The sequence below is a fragment of the Sapajus apella genome, unplaced genomic scaffold (assembly GCF_009761245.1).
Source record: "Sapajus apella isolate SASKATOON/1434 unplaced genomic scaffold, GSC_monkey_1.0 scaffold11, whole genome shotgun sequence".
Taxonomy (NCBI): Eukaryota; Metazoa; Chordata; class Mammalia; order Primates; family Cebidae; genus Sapajus; species Sapajus apella.
Window position 1 is genome coordinate 25,582,170 of NW_022436951.1, and position 19,839 is coordinate 25,602,008.

Sequence of the window (19,839 nt, forward strand, 5' to 3'; positions counted from 1 at the left end):
AAGAAGTAGTCAGCTTTTTCACTTTGGCCTCTGTGTCCACCCCTCCCCCTACTCCACCTCAACATCCTTCCTCATGCCCCCAACCAAATCAATGAATTCGTGAATATTGGGTTGGAATTCTGCCAGGAATATCTGAAAATGCTGTCTCACATTACCTGAATCTATAAGGAGGAAACTATTCAGACGACTGATGTTCCTTAGGGCAGAACATTAAATTGATCCTTTGGCAGGGAAAGCCTCATGGAACTTAACACAGTAATTCCCATAAATATCAGTGTGATGATCAACCAGAAGCGGGACTTACCTATTTCTCAGAACCAGACAAGAAGGATACATGGGTATGTTTTTGTGTAGTTGTTATGTTTAAGATGTGTGTATCTTGACACGCTCAAACCCGTTATTACATAAATCACACTAATGAAACTGCTTTGTCAAGCATGCCGTGTGCTTGATGAAACACTTCCAACACAAGACTTGTTTTCAAGTACTTACCTTTCAAATAAAATTATCCTCTGGACTCTCATTTCTTTTAGTTTTCCTAGCTAAGTGGGATTCTTTTTTAAACAGAAAGTTTTATTTCAGCCCCTTCTGTGACTATTACTGCATTTTAATGACAAGCTTGCAGAAAATATTTTTTAAATGATTGTTTTCTTGTTATGAACTGAAAATATTCCTTAAAATTTGTTCTCTCCCCAGAATGAGATGTTTTGTATTCATTTGTTCCGTCATGCGCTCACCTGTTCTCTCATTCAGTAAATGTTTACTGAGTGCCTACTTTGTGCCAGATCCAGGGCTCTAGGCATTGAGTGTTCACTAGTGACCAAAGCAGACAAAGGAACGATAAAAAAATTCAACAAAGCAGTTAAATAGGCTGTAGGAGCATTAAGTAAGAGGGGCATTGCAGGTTTGCCAGGACAGGCCTCTCTGCTGACAACATTTGATTAGTGACCCAAATGAAGTAAGAAATGAGCTGAGCAGATGTCTGAGGAGAGAAGCCTCCAGGCAGACCAAACAATGTGTGCAAAGACCTTGGAGAGAGAACATGATGGACTTTTCTAAATAAAACATCTACTCTTTATCTCTTGAGAATGTGTTTAAAAAATAACTCTGAATTGTTTGCCATATGAAATTTAATTGCTTCCTGATTTTGAATAGAACTCCTGTTCCATTGACCATTAATTTTGGTAAGTGTGGCCATTTCAGGGCATGAGTAACGGATATTCCAAACTTGGAGGGAGAAGCGGTAGATGAGAACATTGGCATGGGCTTGCCCTGGCAAAGCTTATCACTGGAACAAAGAGATGAATAATTAAAGGATATAAAAAAATGGTTTCATGAGGAGGCTTTGAAAATGTTTCATATGAAAATAATTAAAATAACACTTTCTCCCAACCATTATCAAGCATTTGAAGATTTGGCTTGTGAAATATGTCACAGGGTTTTGGGAAAGGCTATGCTCATTCCCAACCACTAACAAATGAGCTAGCTGTTCATTTTACTCTGTGAATTTGTGTGTTTGTCCACCAAATAAAAGGCAACATCATAATCCACTTTTAGTGGTCAGAATTTTACAGGCGGCTCTCTGTGCAGATATGCCACAGGAAAGAAAACTGGATGGATTCAGGTTGTATCAATCCTGAGACCAAGTTTATGCAGAGGGAACAGCTGGCTGCTGTGTGGCTAAATTATGTGGTTGAGTTTGGCACATGTCATCCACTCTATCTCTGACTGTATATGCAGCAACTGAACCAACTCAACCATTGTCCTCTTGGGGCAGTTAGCTATGTCCCTCTCCTCATCACAGCCATCACTTTTTCTCCGTTCTTAAAGATTTTAGCTCCTGGCTTACTCTCTTTGATTCTACTGTCTTAATTCTTGGGGATTTCAATACCTATGTATCCTTGCAGTTCCTTTAGTTTCACCTGCTAACGAACTTGTCCTCCTCCATCTCAGACCCTCACTCCTTCTTTGTCATTTGATCACTACAAACTCTGCATCTCTCCCACCTCCTACCTTTAGAACTCTTTCCTCTAGTCTCTTAATTTTTTTTTTTCTTTTGAGACCAAGTCTTGCTCTGTTGTCCAGGCTGGAGTGCAGTGGTGTGATCTCAGCTGACTGCAACCTCCACCTCCCGGGTTCATTCGCCTGCCACAGCCTCCTAAGTAACTGGGATTACAGGCACCCACTACCATACCCGGCTATGATCTGCCCGTCTCAGTCTCCCAAAGTGCTGCGAGTATAGGCATGAGCCACCACCCCCAGCCAGTATCCTGATTTTGAAAATTCAACAGCTCTGCTACCCACAAGAGTCCTAACATCATTTCACTGTCCCTTACTTCTCTCATGTCCTCACTTCTTAAAGGTAAGGACTTTGATCCTTAACTTCCAGGGTCAATCATTAAAATCTCTTCTTTGCTTATATAGTCAAATCCCCTGCCTTGTTTGGATTCGTGGAATTTCCTGGGCTTCCTGAACTGATTGGAAAACACTCAGTGATGAGCATAGTTCTCACTCTGACATCACATTTATGAACGTCAAATCAGCCCATGCCTGCTGCTTGGCAATCACTCTGTTTTCTGAGATCATCACCCTCTGTCTCTCCAGAGGACAGTTTCATTCTTTTTCCTTCCTTCTCAGACCTCCAAATCTCAGCTGATTTCCTTTTCCCGATTTTAGGAAAAAATTTGAAAAACCAGAAAGGAACTTCCATAAGCTCCCATCATTATACCTACCCACTTACCTATGTCTGTGTCCATGTGATCTTACTTCTGTCACCCTTATCAAGGGTGAACAAACTCTCCATGAACAGCCTAGCCATTGCTATCCAACAACAATGCTGAACAATTTTAATCCTTCTCTAATACATGGGCAATTTCTGCCAATCATATCCATCAGTACAAGCTGCTTCTATTTTTCCATTATTGGATAAGAAGAAGAAACCTCTTTGATCCTATTTCATCTTCCAGTGATTTCCTCATTTCTTGACTCTGCATTACAACAAAACTTTTTGACTGCTTTGTCTACACTATCCATCTCCAATTTTACTCCTCCAGTTGAGTGCCTTCAGCCAGATTTTCACTCCTAGGAAAGCACCCAGATAACTCCTACCAAGAATATCAATGACATCAACATTGGTTAAGTCCAGTGGTCCTTTCTGGGGGTTATATAACTTGACCTTCAGTATTTGGCACAGTTGATTTCTCTCTCCTCTTGTAACACATTCTTCACTTGGTTTCTAGGATACCCCATTTGCCTTGTTCCCTCCTTTTCAGGCCTCCTTTTCAGCTCTTCACCTTCTATCTCTGAATATTGAAGTTCCCTCAGGCTCAGTTCTGGTATTCAGCTTTTCTACTTATACTCACCATTTAGGCAATTTCCTACGTCTCATAGTGTTATCGAAACACCAGGGTTCAGTCTAGGTCCCATTGCTTGCCACAAAGGAAGTCATTCACTGAGACAACAAGTATTGCCAGTGAAGAATATTTTATCTGGGTGCTGCAGCTGAGAACAGGAGATGAGTCTGAAATCCAACTCCTCAACTGACTATAAAACTAGAAGTTTATAGATCAGATGATGTAAGCACGTGTAGGAAGACAGGAATTAGGAGAAAGGAGAAAGAGTTGTTGACTGACAACTGATGAGGTAACATCCACCATTAGAATCGTCAAACCAGTACACATTTTGTTTTCAAATACACACAATGAAGGCCCAACAGTGATAAAAGGGTTAGAATAAAAAACCGCTAGAGAGTCTCACCTCTTTAATTACTACTTAATCCAAGTGAAGGTCATTCAATTTTAAAAATAGTAGACATGACTAGAACATTTTGGAGCAATTCTAATCAATATAATTTCCTGAAGGACAATGCCACTCTGTCTTGAACATTAGAACTTTGAACCCATATCACAGTTTTCCTCATTACCCAAAGGAAAAGATCTGAAAACAACTCTAATTATTGATTCAACTGAACTACCTTAAAAATAAACACCATTTACACATTTCTACTCTCCCTTACTTTTCTGAATAACAATAAGATGCCAGAACCCTTACCCATCATGATCGCCTAGCCAAAAACCTGCTTTCTGTTGACCAGTTCCTCTTCCTTATCCTTCCCTAATTCCTGTTTTCACATGCATAATTACATTTCTTCCCTGTTTTATAAATCTTTAATTTTAGTTGGCTGCAGAGATAAATTTGAGACTGATCTTTCATCTTCTCAGCTGCAGCACCCAAATAAAGCCTTCTTTCCTGGCAATGCTTGTTGCCTCAGTGATTGGCTTTCTGTGCGGTGAGCAACAGGACCTAGACAAAATCCTTGGTGTTTTGGTAACAGTGGTTTAAAATGTCGCCTCTCTCAGGGGTGCATGACCTTTTCTATATTATGAACTCCCTTGGCAGACTGGTAAAACCTATGAACTCCCTTCTCAGAGTAACATTTTAAAATAAAATACAATTTATAGGATTTTAAAGGAAACCAATTACATTGAGTATTTATATCCAAATAGTTCTTAAAAAGTTCAATAATAATACATGTGCTTATCAACACATTAAATAACGAGATCTAGTAGAGGTCTAAATAGCCATGGTAATTTTGAATTCATAATGAGCATAAATGATATTTCAAGAAATTATTGCAACCATCATGTAATATGAAAAAATCTGTGATTTCTATCGGTGCCAAAGTCACAACTTTTCTAATGCTATGGGAATTGTGCCTAGTGTCACAAAGGAAGGGTATGCTTAATTTCAGTTAGTGCTTAATAAAGATAAAGATGTAATTTATTTCCCCATCTGAGTTCCCACACCATTTAAATATCCCATGGGTTCATAAATTTAACCCATGTCAATAACTCATGATCTATTGGTATGCTTATGTCACCTAAATTTGTATCTGGTGGATCGTAAACTTCTATGTTCAGCCATCTATTTTAGCACCTCAGCTGGATATCTGATAACCATCTCCAACTTAACTTGTCTCAAACCAAACTCCTGGTTTTCCTACACTGCTTCTCTGTACTTGGGAAAATTGCCTTACTGGCCCTATTCAGTGCCAACTTGGTCATAGGGAAATTTTCTCATTTTTTATTTCATTTATATGAAAGTTTTTCAAGACCCTACTCTCTATTCAGAGGGAACTAAACATTCCAGAAATGTTCCCTTTATCCAAACGGTTCTGCTGCAGTCTTTCTGTTTTCAGTTAGTATCATTCCACCAGCCCAGGTGCTAAGATCACACACCCTGCAGTCTCAAGACATGAATCTGATCCAGGGTAAATCCTGGTGGGTCTCTCTACCTTCAAATTATACAGAGAATCTGGCCACATATCACCACTCTAATGTCACTATCGTCTTGTCCTTGGATTGTTGTAAGAGCCTCCTAACTGTTGCCTACTTGAGTCTATTCTCAGCCTGGCAACCAGAAGTATCCTGTTAAAATGTAGGTCATGTCATGGCACTTCATTGTTAAAAGTCATCCTAAGCCTTCTTGTCTCACTCAGAGTAAAAATAAAAACCCTTTCTTGTGACTACAGAGTACCCCTTCGTCACCTCCCTTCATCACATCTCCCCCTACTTCTCTCCCCTAGTTTTTCTCCTCTTGTTGTATTAGCTCTGTTCTTTCAAGTCAGTGGGCATTCTTTTGCCTCAGTGCCTTTGCACTTACTCTTTCCTTTTTTTCCCCATTTACTTTTCCTTCTGATATTTACATGGCTTGCTCTTTAGATTCCTTCAGGTTGTACACAAACAGCATTCTCTTACCACAAACCCTTCTTAATCATCAACTAAATATTCCTTTTGCCTACTTTCTTTTCTTTCCTTGACCACTATCATTATCTCCCAGACTATTTCTTTTACTCATTCAACCTGCTTATTTTTATCTCCGCTATAAAATACAGGCTTCTTCACAGAAGACATTTTGCTTTTTTCATTAACTATTTGGTGTGGTTTGGATCGGTGTCCCTGCCCAAATCTCATTGAATTGTAATCCCCAAGGTTGGAAGTGAGGCCTGGTGGGAGGTGACTGGATCATGGGGATGGTTTCTCATGAATAGGTGAGTACCATAACCTTTAGTACCGCATAGGGTGAGTGAGACATCATGAGATCTGGTTGATTAAAAATGTGTGGTACCCCCCCAGCCCCCTTTTGGTCCTGTTTCTGCCATGTAAGATTCTGGCTCCTGCATTGTTTTCCGTCATGAGTAAAAGCTCCCTGAGGCCTCCCCAGAAGCAGATGCTTCCATGCTTCCTATAAACCATGCAGAACTGTGAGCCAATTAAAGCACTTATAAATAAATAAATAAATAAATAAATAAATAAATAAATAAATTGCCCAGTCTCAGGTATTTCATTTTTGGAATGTGAAAACAGACTAATACACTATTGTGTACCAACCACCTAGTAAGCATTTGATAAATATTTGTTGAATGAATCCATTGATGTGCTGTCTTATAGAAATACAATGTGAACCCTATGTGTAATTTAAAATTTTCTAGTGGCCACATTAAAAATAAAAAGAATACATATGAGATTGACTTTAATAATATAGCCTACTTTATTTAACTTAGCCATATTATGTCTTTATAATTCTGTGTGTATTGGACACATTTTAATTCACAGAAATGCTTCATAGCTACATGAAGTTAGTAGCTACTGAATTTGAACAGTGCAAATCTAGAGTGATCATTTATATGACTAGTGTCATGATTAAGTAGGCTGTGAGTTGGATTGCCTGATTTGAATTTAGATCAACAGACATGCATGCACGCACGCACGCGCGCGCGTGCGCGCGCACACACACACACACACACACACATGATATTTTACTCTTTCCAAGTCATTTGAAAGTAATATTAGTAGCTACTTTATAGAAGTGTTTTTAGAATTAAAAGATACAATTTAGGTAAAGAGGCAAGCATATAGTAAGAACTCGACAGGAATAAGCTATTATTAGTATGGCTGAAATGGTGAGTTTTCAATCTATTAAACCCTTGGGGCTTTAAGTGAGGCTGGGAAACCATACTTTGCTTACTCTTCTATGCTAGAATAATAAAACAATTGCAATACCAACTTTTTTTTTTAATTTAGTATGTCTTTTTTTTTTAAATTTTACTTTAAGATCTGGGATACATGTACTGAATGTACAAGTTTGTTACATAGCTATACGTGTGCCATGGTAGTTTGCTGCACCTATCAACTTGTCATCTAGGTTTTAAGCCACACATGCATTAGGTGTTTGTCCTAATGCTCTCGTTTCTCTTATCCCCCACCCTCCCAACAGGCCCCAGTGTGTGATGTTCCCCTCCCTGTGTCCATGTACTCTCATTGTTCAACTCCCACTTATGAGTGAGAACATGTGGTGTTTGGTTGTCTGTTCCTGTGTTAGTTTGCTAAGAATGATCGTTTCCAGCTTCATCCATGTCCTTGCAAAGGAGATAAACTCATTCTTTTTTATGATTGCATAGTATTCCATGGTATATATGTGCCACATTTTCTTTGTCCAGCCTATCATTGATGGGCATTTGGGATGGTTCCAGATCTTTGCTATTGTAAATAGTGCTGAAGTAAACATACATGTGCATATGTCTTTATAGTAGAATGATTTATAATCCTTTGAGCATATGTCCAGTAAGGGGATTGCTGGGTGAAATGATATTTCTAGTTCTAGATCTTTGAGGAATTGCCACACTGTCTTCCACAATAGTTGAACTCGTTTAAATCCCACCAACAGTGTAAAAGTGTTCCTATTTCTCCACATCCTTGCCAGCATCTGTTGTTTCTGGACTTTTTAATGATCACCATTTTAACTGCGGTGAGATGGTATCTCATTGTGGTTTTGATATGGATTTCTGTAATGACCAGTGATGATGAGCTTTTTTTCATGTTTTTTTGGCCAGATAAATGTCTTCTTTTGAGAAGTGTCTATATTCTTTGCCCGCTTTTTGATGAGGTTGTTTTTTATTTTTTCTTATAAATTTGTTTAAGTTTCTTGCAGAGTCTAGATATTAACCCTTCATTAGATGGATAGATTGCAAAAATTTTCTCCTATTCTATAGGTTGCCTGTTTACTATGATGATATTGAGGCAGTAATTAATAGCCTATCAACCAAAAAAAAGCCCAGGATCAGACAGATTCACAGCCAAATTCTACCAGAGGTACAAAGAGGAGCTGACACTATTCCTTCTGAAACTATTCCTAACAATAGAAAAAGAGAGATTCCTCCCTAACTGATATTATTAGGCCAGCATAATCCTGATTCCAAAACTTGGCCAGGACACAACAAAAAAAGAAAAATTCAGGCCAATATTCCTGATGAACATTGATGCAAAAATCCTCAATAATGTACTGGCAAACTGAATCCCACAGCACATCCAAAAGCTTATCCACCATGACCAAGTCAGCTTCATCCCTGGGATGCAAGGCCAGTTCAACATATACAAACTAATAAGCATAATCCATCACATAAACAGAACCCATGGAAAAACCACATGATTATCTCAATAGATGCAGAAAAGGCCTTAAATAAAATTCAACAGCGCTTCATGCTAAAAACATTCAATAGACATGGTATTGATGCAACATATCTCAAAATAAGAGCTATTTATGACAAACACATAGCCAATATCATACTGAATGGGCAAAAGCAGGAAGCATTCCCTTTGCAAACTTGCACAAAACAAGGATGTCCTCTCTCACTACTCCTATTCAACATAGTATTGGAAGTTCTGGCCAGGGCAATCAGGCAAGAGAAAGAAATAAAAGATATTCAAATAGGAAGGGAGGAAGTCAAATTGTCTCTGTTTGCAGATGACATGATTGCATGTTTAGAAAACCCCATCATCTCAGCCCCAAAACTCCTTAAGCTGATAAAAACAACTTCAGCAAAGTCTCAGGATACAAAATCAATGTGCTAAAATCACAAGCATTCCTATACACCAATAAAAGACAAGCATAGAGATAATTGTGAACTCCATTCACAATTGCTACAAAGAAAATAAAATACTTAGAAATACAGCTTACAAGGGAAGTGAAAGACCTCCTCAAGGAGAACTACAAACCACTGTTCAAGGAAATCGGAAAGGACACAAACAAATGGAAAAACGATCCATACTCATGGATAGGAAGAATCAATATTGTGAAAATGACCATACTGCCCAAAGTAATCTATAGATTCAATGCTATTTCTTTGAAGCTACCATTGACTTTCTTCACAAACTAGAACAAAACTACTTTAAATTTCATATGGAACCAAAAAAGAACCCATATAGCCAAGAGAATCCTAAACAAAAAAAAAAAAAAAAAAAAAACAAAGTTGAAGGCATCATGTTACCTGACTTTGAGCTATACTATAAGGCTACTGTAATCAAAACAGCATGGTAATGGTACAAAACAGATATATATATATAGACAAATGCAACAGAACAGAGGCCTCAGAAATAACACCACACATCTACAACCATCTAATCTTTGACAAACCTGACAAAAACAACCAATAGGAAAAGGACTCCCTATTTAATAAATGGTCATGGGAAAACTGGCTAGCTATATGCAGAAAACAGAAACTGGACTCCTTCCTTACACCTTATATAAAAATTAGCTCAAGATGGATTAAAGACTTAAGTGTAAAACCTAAAACCATAAAAACTCTAGAAGAAAACCTAGGCAATACCACCCAGGACATAGGCATGGGCAAAGACTTCATGACTAAAACACCAAAATTGCAACAAAAGCCACAATTGACAAATGGGATCTAATTAAACTAAGGAGCTTCTGCTCAGCAACAGAAACTTTTTATTGGAATTAATGAAATGATGAATGTTGTTTCTGATAAGAAGCTAGTGGAGGTGATTATACTAAATTACACTGAAAAGCCCCAATGCAAATACGTATAAACACGAATGCCATAAAAGATTGTTCCACTGAATACCTGGCGATTCATTGGAAACCTTACTCCTGTTCCCTCTATTGCAACTCAAGTTTCTCACATGTCCATTTGCTCTAGTATATGCTTGTTTACAATAGAGCTAGTGAGAAGAGTATTTTCCAAAGAATATTTTGCCAAAGAGTGATTGGTTTCACAGGTGTACGAGATATGTCTAAACTCATCAAGTTATATATAATAAACATGTTGCTATGGTATGAATGCTCATATCACCTCCAAAGTGCATGTAGAAACTTATTCCCCAATGCAATGCGATTATGACATGGGCCTTTTAGGAGGTGGTTAGACCACGAGGGCTCTGCCCTCATGGATGGGATTAGTGCCTTACAAAAGAACTCAGTGGGGCAAGTTCACCCCTTCAGTCCGTTCTGCCGTTTAAGGACACATGGTTAGCCCCCTCCAGAGAAATTAGCATTCAAGGAATTATCTTGGAAACAGAAAGCAGGCCTCATCACACACTAAACCTGTTGACATTTTGATCTTGGACTTTTCAGACTCCAGAACTGTGTGAAATAAATTTCTGTTATTTCTAAGTTGCCCAGTCTCAGGTGTTTTGTTATAGCAGCACGAATGAACTAAGACATGTGTACAACTTTTTGTATATCAATTATACCTCAATAAAATTGTCAATTTAAAAAGCATTTGTTTGATAAATGAAATATGAGCAATGTTTTCCCATCTTTAAAGTCGTATGTCAAAAAATTGGTCATTCATCAACATTCATAATATGACCATTGCTCTTGGATAGTGACTGCTATAAACAACTCCTTTGACCTCTCCGAACCAAAGCTAATCATAAAGTGATCCTGCAGGAGAATTAGGTATTTAAATGTAGGGACAAAAAGACTTCAATAATCAATTTGTGGTTTAAAACAAACTTCCTGGAACTTACACATGATTATTATTGCTTTAAATAAGTGGCTTTGAAAAAACTGTATACTTCATTCCTCAGACGTTTACACTACATGGCCATGAGGTAGATCATTCATTCATCCATTCATTCATTCAACATGTGTTCACCTATAATGAGTCAGGCACTGTTCCAGGCATTGGATATCCAGAGCTGAGCAAAGCTGGTGAGGTGTGTGTTTTCCTTTGGCTCGCAATCTAGTGGAGAAAAGGGGAGAGTGCAGATAATGAATAAAATTGAGATAACTGTTGCAAAGGCAACAAAAAAGAAGTGAAGCAGGAGAGAGCCAGAGTGTAAGAAACCAGCCAGGGAACAGAGAAAGCACAAGGATAAGAAAGGAGCCCAGGTAGGACATGACCATCGGAGATGAAATTAAAGTCTGAGCAACACAACCCTAGTTTGGTCTGAAACCCTTGGAGAGACAATGAATGAAGACAAGAAGTGAATGGGCTGGGCCTGCCACATGGAGATGGCCAGAACCTGAGAGCTGCCAGAGATGAGATGTGGACGAGCAGGCATAGTACCTCCATGCAGAAAGAGGATGTACAAAGGGCCGGGTGTGGTGGCTCACGCCTGTAACCCCAGCACTTTGGGAGGCTGAGGTGGGTGGATCACGAGGTCAGGAGTTTGAGACCAGCCTGGACAATATGGTGAAACCCGTCTCTATTAAAAATACAAAAATTAGCCAGGTGTGGTGGCACGTGCTTGTTGTCCCAGCTACCCGGGAGGCTGAGGAGGGACAATTGCTTGAACCCAGGAGATGGAAGTTGTAGTGAGTGGAGATCACGCCACTGTACTCCAGCCTAGGTGACAGAGACTGTCTCAAAAAGAGGTTGTGCAAGGAAGTTACATAAGTGAACCAAAGATGGCCTCTGTATATGGACCCCAGGGCTGTCTACCAGTTCACAGCTCACAGAAGGCTGAGACCTGTTAGCTCAAAAGCCTACCAATAGCAAACGCAAACTGTTACATCCAATAGTTTTACACATAACCCCAATATGCATATTTTTAGTTAATTGAAACCTGCTTGCTTTGCACACCCCTTGAAACTCTGCCCACCATCTACTAGTCATACACAAGATAAATCCTGGGGTTATAAAGATCCCACACAGTTGCTTGCTGCCCTCTGGAGCTCTCTGACTCAGAGACCCCCTGCTAGACTGCTAGACTGGTGTCACCTAGATGTGTAAATCTTCTCTCCAATTGCCCTCTTCCCTGGGAGTTTCATCACCCCAACTCCTAATGGCCCTTGCACTATAGCCTCTGGATAGTCACATGCTATGAGGGACTTGTCCTTTCTGGAAATCTGTCAAAGTGGCACCCAAATAAGGCTTGTGTGTGTGCTGCTCCCATATCTTTTTTTTCCTTCACTTTTTAAGCTCTGGGGTACATGTGCAGGATGAGCAGGTTTGTTGCATTGGTAAATGTGTGCCATGGTGGTTTGCCACACAGATCAACCCATCAACTAGGTATTAAGCCCAGCATCCATCAGCTATTCTTCCTGATGCTGTCTTTCCCACAACCCCCACAATCACAAGTCCCAGTGTGTGTTGTTCCCCTCAATGTGCCTATGTGTTCTCATCATTCTGCTTCCACTTATAAGTGAGAATATGCAGTGTTTGGTTTTCTGTACCTGCATTATTTTGCTGAAGATAATGGCTTCCAGATCCAATAAGGTCCTTACAAAAGGATATGGTCTTGCTCCTTTTATTCCATGGTGTATATACGTACCACAATTCATTTACCTGGCCTATCATTGATGAACATTTGTGTTGATTCTGTGTCTGCTGTTGTGAATAGTGCTGCAGTGAACATACATGAACATGTATCTTTATAATAGAATAATTATATTCCTTTGGGTATATATCCGGTAATGCGATTTCTGTGTCAAATGGCATTTCTACCTCTAGATTTGTGAGGAATTGTCACACTGTCTTCCACAATGCTTGAACTAATTTACACTCCCACCAACAGTGTCAAAGCGTTCCTTTTTCTCTGCAACATTGTCAGCATCTGTTGCTTTCTTAACTTTTTAATTATCACCATTCTGACTGGTGTGAGATGGTATCTCACTGTGGTTTTGATTTGCATTTATCTAATGATCCGTGGCAAGCTTTTTTTCATGTTTGTTGGCCACATGAATGCCTGCTTTTGAGAAGTGTCTGTTCATGTCCTTTGCCGACTTTTTAATTGGATTTTTAAAATTGTACTTTAGATTCTGGGGTACATGTGCAGATCATGCAAGATTGTTGCATAGGTACATTCATGGCAAGGTGGTTTGTTGCCACCATCCCCTCATCACCTATACCTGACATTTCTCCCCATGCTATCCCGCCCCAACCTTCCCTCCCACTATCCCTCCCATAGTCCCCCGCAATGGACCCCAGTGTGTGATGCTCCCCTCTTTGTGTCCAAGTGTTCTTATTGTTTAACACCTTCCTATGAGTGAGAGCATGTGGTGTTTGATTTTCTGTTCTTGTGTCAGCTTGCTGAGAATGATGGTTTCCAGGTTCAACCATGTCCCTACAAAGGACACAAACTCATCGTTTTTTATGGCTGCATAGTATTCCATGGTGTATGTGTGCTACATTTTCTTTGTCCAGTCTATCATTGATGGGCATTTGAGTTGGTTCCAGGTCTTTGATATTGTAAACAGTGCCATGATGAACATGCGTGTGCATGTGTCTTTATAATAGAACGATTTATAGTCTTTTGGGTATATGCCCAGTAATGGGATTGCTGGATCAAATGGAATTTCTATTTCTAGGTCCTTGAGGAATTGCCACACTGTCTTCTATGATGTTTGAACTAATTTACACTCCCTTCAACAGTGTAAAAGTGATCCTATTTCTACACATCCTCCTCAGCATCTGTTGTGTCCAGATTTTTTAATGATCACCATTCTAACTGGTGTAAGATGGCATCTCAATGTGGTTCTGATTTGCATTTCTCTAATGACCAGTGATGATGAGTATTTTTTCACATGTTTGTTGGCTTCATATATGTCTTCTTTTGAAAAGTGTCTGTTCATATCCTTTGCTCACTTTGGATGGGTTTGTTTTTTTCTTGTAACTCTGTTTAAGTTCTTTGTAGATTCTGGATATTAGCCCTTTGTCAGATGGGGAGATTGCAAAATTTTTTTCCCATTGTGTTGGTTGCCAGTTTGCTCTAATGATTATTTCTTTTGCTGTACAGAAGCTCTGAAGTTTAATTAGCTCCCATTTGTCTATTTCAGCTTTTGTTGCCATTGCTGTTGGTGTTTTAGACATGCAGTCCTTGCCTATGCCTATGTCCTGAATGGTTTTGCGTAGGTTTTCTTCTAGGGTTTTTATGGTGTTAGGTCTTATTTTTAAGTCCTTAATTCATCTGGAGTTATTTAGTGTAAGATGTCAGGAAGAGATCCAGTTTCTGCTTTCTGCACATTGCTAGCCAATTTTCCAAACACTATTTATTAAACAAGGGATCCTTTCCCCATTGCTTGTTTTTGTCAGGTTTGTCAAAGATTAGATGATTGTAGGTGTGTGGTATTGCTCCAGAGGCCTCTATTCTCTTCCATTGATCTACGTTTTGATACCAATACCATGCTGTTTTGATTACTGTTGCCTTGTAGTATAGCTTGAAGTCCGGCAGCATGATGCCGCCAGCTTTGTTCTTTTTGCTTAGGATTGTCTTGGCTATGTAGGCTTTTTTGGTTCCATATGAAGTTTAAAGTGTTTTTTTCCAGTTCTGTGAAGAAGGTCATTGGTAGTTTGATGGGGATAGTATTAAATCTACAAATTACTTTGGGCAGTATGGCTATTTTCACAATATTGATTCTTCTTAACCATGAGCATGGAATGTTTTTCCATCTGTTTTTGTCTTCTCTTATTTCCTTGAGCAGTGGTTTGTAGTTTTCCTTGAAATGGCCTTTTACCTCCTTTGTTAGTTGTATTCCTAGGTGTTTTATTCTTCTTCTAGCAATTGTGAATGGGAGATCACTCTTGATTTGGCTCTCTGTCTGTTATTGGTGTATAGGGATGCTTGTGATTTCTGCACATTGATTTTGTATCCTGAGACTTTGCTGAATTTGCTTATAAGCTTAAGGAGAGTTTAGGCTGAGACGATAGGGTCTTGTAAATATAAATCATGTTGCCTGCAAATAGAGACAATTTGAATGCCTCCTTTCCTAACTGAATAGACTTTATTTCTTTTTCTTGCCTGATTTCTCTGGCTAAAACTTCCAATACTATATTGAATAAGAGTGGAGAGAGAGGGCATCCTTGTCTAGTGCCAGATTTCAAAGGGAATGCTTCCAGTTTTTGCCCATTCAGTATGATATTGGCAGTGGGTTTGTCATAAATAGCTTTTATTATTTTGTGATACATTCCATTGATACCTATTTTATAGATAGTTTTTAGCATAAAGCGCTGCTGAATTTTGTCAAAGGCCTTCTCTGCATCTATTGAGATAATCATGTGGTTTTTTTCTTTGGTTCTATTTATGTGGTAGATTATGTTTACGGACTTGCGTATGTTGAACCTGACTTGCATCCCTCGGATGAAGCCTACTTGATCATGATGGATAAGCTTTTAGATGTACTGTTGCAATCAGTTTGCCAGAATTTTATTGAAGATTTTTGCATCTATGTTCATCATGGATATTGGCCTGAAGTTTTCTTTTCTTGTTGAGTCTCTGCTGGGTTTAGGTATCAGGATGATGTTGTTCTCATAAAATGAGTTGGACAGGATTCTCTCCTTTTGTGTTGTTTGGAATAGTTTCAGAATGATTGGTACCAGCTCCTCTTTGTAGGTCTGGTAGAATTTGGCTGTGAACCCGTCTGGACTTGGACTTTTTTTGGTTGGTAGGTTGTTAATTGCTGCCTCAACTTCAACCCTTGTTATTGGTCTATTCACAGTTTCAACTTCTTCCTGGTTTAGTTTTGGTAGGGTGCAAGTGTCCATGAATTTATCCATTTCTTCCAGGTTTACTCGTTTATGTGCATAGAGTTGTTTGTAGTAATCTCTGATTGTAGTTTGTATTTCTGTGGGATTACTGGTGATATCCCCTTTATTGTTTTTTATTGCATCTATTTGATTCTTCTCTCTTTTCTTTTTTATTAATCTGGCTAGTGGTCTATTTGGTTGATCTTTTTAAAAAAACCAGCTCCTGGATTTATTACTTTTTTTGAAGGGTTTTTTTTGTGTCTCTGTCTCCTTCATTTCTGCTCTGATCTTAGTTATTTCTTGTCTTCTGCTAGCTTTTGAGTTTTTTGATCTTGATCCTCTAGCTCTTTTAATTTTGATGATAGGATGTCGATTTTAGATCTTTAATCATTTCTCATGTGGGCATTTATTGCTGTACATTTGCCTCTAATTTAAATGTGTCCCAGAGATTCTGGTATGTTGTGTCCTCATTCTCATTGGTTTCAAAGAACATCTTTATTTCTACCTTCATTTCATTGTTTATTCAGTCAACATTCAGGAGTCATTTGTTCAGTTTCCATGAAGTTGAGTGGTTTTCAGTTAGTTTTTTAATCCTGAGGCCTAACTTGATTGCACTGTGGTCTGAGAGACTGTTTGTTATGATTTCTGGTTTTTTCATTTTCTGAGGAATGATTTACTTCCAATTATGTGGTCAGTTTTAGAGTAAGTGTGATGTGGTGCTGAGAAGAATGTATATTCTGTGGCTGTGGGGTGGAGAGTTCTCTAGATGTCTATTAGATCTGCTTGTTCCAATTCTGCATTCAATTCCTGTATATCCTTGTTGATTTTCAGTCTCATTGATCTGTCTAATGTTGACAGTGGAGTGTTAAAGTCTTCCACTATTATTGCGTGGGAGTCTAAGTCTCTTTGTAGGTCATTAAGAACCTGCTTTATGTACCTGGGTGCTCGTGTATTGGGTGCATATATATTTAGGATAGTTAGCTCTTCTGTTGTATTGATCCTTTCACCATTATGTGGTGCCCTTCTTTGTTTCTTCTGATCTTTGTTGGTTTAAAGTAGATTTTATCAGAGACTAAAATTGCAACCCCTGTTTTTTTTTTTTTGCTCTCCATTTGCTTGGTGGATCTTCTTCCATCCCTTTATTTTGAGTCTATGTGTGTCTCTGCATGTGAGATGGGTTTCCTGAATACAGCATTCCAATGGGTTTTGACTTTTTACCCAGTTTGCCAGTCTGTGTCTTTTGATTGGGGCATTTAGGCCATTTACATTTAATGTTAATATTGTTATGTGTGAATTTGATCCTGCGATTTTATTACTGGTTGTTTGCTTTGCCCATTGGTCAATGCAGTTTCCTCATTGTGTTGTTGGTCTTTACCATTTGGTTCATGTTTGCAGTGGCTGATACTGGATGTTTTTTTCTGTGTTTAATGCTTCCTTCAGGAGCTCTTGTAGGGCAGGCCTGGTGGTGACGAAATCTCTCAGTAATTGCTTGTCCATAAAGGATTTTATTTCTCCTTCATTTATGAAGCTTAGTTTGGCTGGATATGAGATTCTGGGTTGAAAGTTCTTTTCTTTAAGGATGTTGAATATTGGTCCTCAATCTCTTCTGGCTTGTAGGGTTTCTGCCAAGAGATCTCCTGTGAGTCTGATGGGCTTTCCTTTGCGGGGGACCTGAACTTTCTCTCTGGCTGCTCTTAACATTTTTTCCTTCATTTCAACCCTGGTGAATCTGATGATTATGTTCCTTGGGGTTGCTATTCTTGAAGAGTATCTCTGTGGTGTTCTTTGTGTTTCCTGTATTTGAATGTTGGCTTGCTTTGCTATGTTGGGGAAGTTCTCCTGGATAATATTTTGAGGAATGTTTTCCAGCTTGGATTCATTTTCCCTGTCCTCTTCAGGTACACCGATCAAGCATAAATTAGGTCTTTTTACATAATCCCATATTTCTTGGAGGCTTTGTTTATTTCTTTTCACTCTTTTTTCTATTTTCTTGCCTTCTCTTTTTATTTCATTGAGTTGATCTTCGATCTTTGATATTCTTTCTTCTCCTTGATTGACTTGGCTATTGATACTTGTGCATGCTTCATGAAGTTCTTGTGCTGTGTTTTTTAGCTCCATCTAGTCGTTTATGTTCTTTTCTTGCCTGGTTATTCTAGTTAGCATTTCATTTAACCCTTTTTCAAGGTTCTTAGTTTCTTTGCATTGGGTTAAAACATGTTCTTTTAGCTCAGAGAAGTTTGTTATTACCCATTTTCTGAAGTCTGCTTCTGTCAGCTCATCAAAATCATTTCCTGACCTGTTTTGTTGCCATGCTGGTGAGTTGTTGTGATCTCTCTGGGGAGGGGAGGCATTCTGGATATTGATGTTTTCATCCTTTTTGTGCTGGTTTCTTCCCATCTTCTCTGAGTGGATGTCCTTTCTGTTAAAGTTTCTCCTGTATGAGGCTTTTTTTTTTTTTTTTTTTTTTTTAAACACAGGTGTCAGTGTGCCACTTGAGACAGTCTGTCCGTTGTCTGCCTGTGGAGATGCTGTTGGGCTGCCTCAGTCTCAGCCAGACAGCTGTTTATTCTTGGCCTGATTTCCGTACTGGTGGGGTTAGCCCTGCCTTCCCAATGGCAGGCTTTTTCCCTCTGCTGAGCCCGCTGTTCCTGGGTGGATGATGTGATAACTTCACGGGAGAGGGACTCCAGTTTCATGATCTTGGTGGGGAGGGGCCTGTCTGGTGTATCCCCCTCCCTGTTTTCAACTCTCCCTTCTGTAGGACAGGCAGTTCCTTTTCACAAGCTTTCTCAGTATTAGTCCAAATCTCCACCCTGGTCTGAGGTAACAAGTCACTGGTCTGGCCGAAGCTGCTGGCCTGGGCTGTCGCCTGGGGCTGCGACCCCAGGTGGTTCTCAGCAAGGCGGCATTTTCCTGGTCTCTGTGTTGCTGAAGTCTTGGAGTGAATTGCTTCATCTGATTCAGAGAACCGAAGAAGTGATGCCCCACCCATCCTCCATGCCTGATACACTTTCCAGGTGGGTCAGTGCCCTGCCTTGCCTTGGCTGGACGCCTTTGGGCTGCTTTCACTGCCTGTTTTTTGGGGTTAATCTCACTGTTCAACCAGTCCCTTTAAAACAAAACTGGTACCTCACTCAGAGATGCGGATATTGCTCTGATTCTGTCTCACTCGGTGGTAGCTGCACTCTGGAGAAGCTTCCTTTTGGCCTTCTTCCCCTCTCCAACTCCAGATTTATTTTTTCTCATAAATTTGTTTAAGTTCCTTGTAGCCTCTGGATATCAGAACTTTGTCAGATAAATAGATTGCAAAAATTTTCTTCCATTCTGTAGTTTGTCTGCTTACTCTGTTGATAGTTTTTTTGTTTGTTTAATTAGATCCCATTTGTCAAATTTCCCTTTGTTGCAATTGCTTTTGGTGTTTTTGTCATGAAAGCTTTGCCTGTTCCTATATCCTGAATGATATTGCTTGGATTTTCTTCTAGGGTTTTTTACATTTAAGTCTTTAATGCGTCTTGCGTTAATTTTTGTGTAAGGTGTAAGGAAGGGGTCCAGTTGTAATTTTATGCATATGGCTGGTTCTCCCAGCACCATTTATTACATAGGGAATCATTTCCCCATTGCTTATTTTTGTCAGGCTTGTCTAAAATCAGATGGTTGTAGGTGTGTGATCTTATATCTGAGTTATCTATTCTGTTCCAAGGGTATATGTGTCTGTTTTTGTACCAGTACCATGCTGTTTTGGTTACTCTAGCCTTGTAGTATAGTTTGAAGTTGGGTGGCATGATTCTTCCAGCTTTTTTTTTTTTTTTTTTGGGTTAGGATTCTCTTAGATATTTGGGCTATTTTTTTTGTTTCATTTAAATTTTAAAATCATTATTTCTAATTCTGTGCAGAATGCCAATGGTAGTTTAATGGGAATAGCATTGAATCTATAAATTGCTTTCAGCAGTATGGCCATTTTCAGGATATTGATTTTTTCTAACCATGAGCATAAAATATTTTGCCATTTGTTTGTATTCTCTCTGATTTCCTTGAGAAATGTCTTCTGATTTTCTTGAGGATGTCCTTCA